Below are 5,266 nucleotides of genomic sequence, written 5' to 3' on the forward strand. Positions count from 1 at the left end.
ATCTTATTATCTCATTCCTACTTTGGACAAACTTGCAGGCTATCAAATGTAGCCTGCCCACAGGGCAGAGTCTGGCAACCTCCCCGTGGCATACCAAATACGCCAAATACCAGTAACAATGATGGGTCTCATTCTCCTAAAGAGCCTTGAATATAATCTCAGGGCTAGGATGAAAGAGACGTTACTGGGGCCTGCTCGAGGCAATCGACGAATAACAGGATGATGAAATGAAATGAAATATACATATATGTATATAAATTTATTGTAACCTTTCTGTGTCTGTATTGCAAACTGTAATGCCAGGAAGGAAAGAAAAATAACCAGTATTTTAATCAAAATGTCACATACCATGTCATATCATTCTTAAATGATCAAAAATCCATTGATGGAGAAGGACCAACCAAGATGACCCAGAGGGGATATATCCGAGAATATTTCTATAACAGCAACACAAAGAACACATAAGATCTGAATAAAATTCAGAATTCTTTATCAGACCTCACTGAGAAAATCAATTGAAATATTAAAGATACCTTTTCTTAAATAGTTGAGATACCACTATGGAGTATGGAACAATGGAAAATTTCAGAGCAATGCAATATTATTCCAGTAAAGGAAGAATTGTGGAGCAGAAACTGAAAGCTCAGAATTTTGCACAAATAAATAGGTGAGCTAAAATCCAGTATTGAACATAAAGCTGCACACTGAGAGAAGGTTGTGTTGATGACATAGATTTTATGGAAGGACAGTGGTGATCTTATACATCTGTCATGAGGAAGATATTGGGCGTGAACAGGATTCAGCACAGTACTCTTGTTACCCAAGTTAGGGTATGAGATACACTATCCTGTAGGTGATATCTGTTAATCAAATGAGCATCTGAGCAAGATCTTAACAAAATGACACTTTTCAAACCAATCTTGTGATAGCAGCCTGCCAAACTCAGTAGTTGTCTGGCAGGAAGATAGGTTTTTCATAGCAATGAGGCTAGTAAAGTGCATGTTATCAGAAATGAAGAGTATAGCAGTGTATACACCATTTTGACAACCTCTGGTGACTGATAGGGTGAATCTATCAGTCACTCAGGTTCTTCTAATACAGAAATTCAAATACTTGGATAAATTTTTTTAATTTGTATCCTGACCTACCCTCTAAGGAGGAGATAAGTTACAGATGAAAACTGGTCCATAAATATATTCAGTCTCACACAAGCATGTATTCTCTAATCAACACCACCCACTTCCTTTCTAACCGGTAAAAAGTTACCCCAGGCTGCTATAAAAATAGATTACCGAAAAATTCAACAGACTTGACAAACTCTACACATCTAGCAAAGTGTTACAGGAACTGTGTTCCCACCCTTGTCATCTTTAAGATATGCCTGCATGTGAATATAACTCTTAAAAATATAGGGTCATTCATTAGCTAGCTTATCTTTCAATAGTAAAGACTCACCCTAACATGGTGCCATAGACTTTTACATCAAATTAGAGCGACATACCAGATAGTTACCCAGGTCTGTTTCATTGTGTCAACAATTTCTTGCAGTACTGGGAAATGCAAATTGACCAGGTAACTATGAAGCTCATCTCACCGAACAACTGTTACTGAGCATAAGTGGTCATAACTGCCAGTTGTTGCACAGACTAACAGGATTTTACTTCATATCTCTTGCCAGACACCATCAACTGTGAATCCTGGGACAAATTCCAGAATATCACAGAAGTTAAGGGCCTTGCCTTGCATGTGGTTGACCTGGGTTCAATAACAAGCAGTGCATATGGCCCCAGACTGCCAGCAGAGACTCCTGAGCAAAGCAAGGCATTAACAGTGATTACCAGGTGTGATGCACTATTATCACAAAAATTAGAAGATATTGCATATCAATAGCATTGAGGAATGTGGATGCAATGAAACTCAAGAATTCCCCAGAAAATTGAATATAATACATTGAAAGAGGAACCTTGGGCAGCTCTAGCACAGCAGAAGACATTTACTACAGCTTCAAGATGGAGAGCAGGTTCTATAGCAGTACTTTTCCCCAGTTACATGAGAAGCCCAATACAAAATGTTCGCTCCCGCAAGCCACACACTTTCAAGCTGGTAGGACCACTAAATTGAGCATGTCAAATCACACCCTCAGCTGAGAGAATGTCAGGAGTAACAAGTGTCTGGAGCCACACACATTATACACTGTACTACAAGGAAAACAAATTTAAATATATTTTTCTGAGTCTAATTTACATTACTCAACAGGAAGTAACACAAGGCCAGAATGATACTAAAGTACATAAAACATTTTAGTCAGCTTAAAGATGACTTTAGAACAACAGTCATATTTATATTCAATGATCTGTAAAAGAAATTTGAACAAACAATAAACCTGCAAAGTACCTGATGTGAGAAAATAATTCAAATAGAAATAAAAAAAATAAAGAAACAAAATATAGGAGGGATGGGTATTCTATCATTGTATAACCGAAACCCAAGCACAAAAATTTGTAAATCTACAACTGTACCTCATGGTGTTTCACTAATAAAAATCTAAATAAAAGGAAACAAAATATAAATGAAATAAACAATATATCAATATGATCATAATCAAGTGAGTTTTATACCAGGGTTTCAAAGATGATACAATATTTACAAATAAATTAATGTAATTTATATTTTTAATATTTTGGTTTTGTAACCATATCATCCAAACATTTGTTGATTTAAAGAAGGCCTTTGATTCTGTTGAGATGGAAGCAGTCATTGAAACCCTAGCCAATCAGGGCATTCAAACTCAATACATCAGGGTCCTCCATGAGCTGTATTATGTATGATTCCACTACCAGGATTTCACCATTCTACAAAGAAGTGATCATAGATGTCAAGAGAAGGGTTCGGCAGGGTGATACCATTTCACCAAAACTCTTCACTACCACCTGCGAGAACATCACGCGATGACTGGAATGGGAAGAAATGGGAGTGAAGATAGATGGTCAGCAACTACACCACCTCTGCTTTGCTGATGACATCGTTCTAGTAACACCAAACTTTAGCCAAGCGGCACAAATGCTGGTCGACTTCAACTGTGAATGTGGAAATGTCGGATTCCACCTGAATCTCACGAAGACAATGTTTATGAGAAACAGTCTTGTTCCTGCAATTCCATTCGCTCTCAACGGAACGACCATCTCTGAATGCAACAGTTATGTGTACCTAGGTCGAGAAGTCAACATGACAAATGACCTGGCACCTGAGTTGTGTAGGAGGAAGAGAGCAGCTTGGAACGCCTTCAAGAGTGTTGAGGAAATAACTAAGAGGATGAAGAACCTCTGGCTCCAGGCACATCTTTTCGATTCCATTGTTCTTCCTGCGCTAACATACTCCTCAGAGACCTGGGCCCTATGAAAACATGATGAGAACGTTATTCACGTCTCCAAAAGAGGAATTGAAAGAGCTATGCTTGGAGTATCACATTTGACTCAAATGAGAGAAAGAATCCGGAGTTCCTGTGTGACTGAAACACAAGCACAAAAGTTTGTAAGTCTGTAATTATACGTCACGGTGATTCACTAATAAAAAATTTAAAAAAAAAAAGAATTCGGAGTTCCGACCTCTGTCAATGGTCAAGAATCAGGGACGCTGTCTCGTTTGCCAAGGCGTCGAAAATTAGATGTGCTGACACGTAATGAGGTTTGTAGACAACTGCTGGACTAGAGCCATTACCGACTGGATTCCATGGGACATCAAAAGACCACGTGCCTGCCCACCTACAAGATGGTCAGACTTCTTCATCAAGACCCTGAATGATCGGTTTGAGGCTCTTCATGTTCCTAGAATGAACAGACGCCATTGGGCTACAATAGCACGTGACAGGAACAAATGGAGACATTACTGGTGCCCGCTCGAGCAAATTGATGATTAACGAGAAGTCAAGTGATCAAGTGATCATGTTATCATTCAAAATAAATATAAAATAATATTATACTTGTACATTAATAAATTATTTCACAAGATTCAACATTGATTACATAACAAAAACTGTAACAAAAAAGGGTTATGAGAAATGTAAACCAAAGTAGGAATTGCTGTTTACAATAACTCCATTTCCAATATCATCTACAACATTGAGAATCAGAAAGCTTTCTCTCGTCATATTGCACAAAGCAAAGATACCCCTTTTCTCCACTACTAGTTAATACATATTTTTAAGGTTTTAGCCCAGAAATCAGGCAAGAAATATAAATCAAACAGGTCCATATTGTAAAAAAGCAAAACTATCACTACTTCCTGATTACATGTAACTCTTCATTGAAAAATCCTAAATATTAGAAGATGTAGATCTAGATCTAGAAGAAAATAATCCTACACAACAAAGTATCAGACTACAAAACTAATGTATAAAAATCTTTGGTATTTGTACATCCAAATAGCACATGAGAAAATGCTCTACATCATTAATCATCAGGGTGATGCAGATCAAAACAAAAATGAAATATCATCGCACATCACAGAGACTGGCCCACATCCAAAAGAACAAAAGCAACCAGTTTTGGCTCGGATATGGTGAGAAACGGACCCTCCTTCACAGACTATGGGAATGCCGACCATTCAGCCCTTTAGGAAAATAGTATGGACGATTCTCAAAAAAATTAGAAATTGAGCTCCCATTTGACCTAGGTATACCACTCCTGGGATTATATCCCAGAGATGCAAAAAAGTACAGTCAAAATGACATCTGCGCTTCTATGTTCATTGCTGCACTATGAACAGTTGCCAAAATCTGGAAAAAAACTAAACGCCCGAGATCAGAGGACTGGTTAAAGGAACTTTGGTACATCTACAGAATGGAGTACTATGTATGTGTTAGAAAATATGAAGTATTGAAATTTACATATAAGTGGTACTATATGGAAAGTATCATGCTAAGTGAAGTGAGTCAGAAAGAGAGGGACAGGCATAGAAATATTGCATTCATCTGGCGAATATAAAGGAACCAAATAGGAGACTAACACCCAAGAATAGCCGAGATAAGTACCAGGAGGTTCACTCCATGGCTTGGAGGCCAGTCTCACATGCTAGGGGAAAAAGCAGTTCAGATCGAGCAGGGAGCACCAAGTAGCAGGTGTTGGGAGGATCCTCCCAGGATGGGAGATGCATGCTGAATGTAGACTATAGACCTAAAATGATTGCCACTCAATGCCTCTTTTGCAAAGCAAAGCACCCAAAAGGAAAGAGAGAACAAAAGGGAATACCCTGCCACAGAGGCAGGCGG

Source organism: Sorex fumeus, unplaced genomic scaffold (genome assembly GCF_029834395.1).
Source record: "Sorex fumeus unplaced genomic scaffold, SorFum_2.1 ptg000058l, whole genome shotgun sequence".
NCBI lineage: Eukaryota > Metazoa > Chordata > Mammalia > Eulipotyphla > Soricidae > Sorex > Sorex fumeus.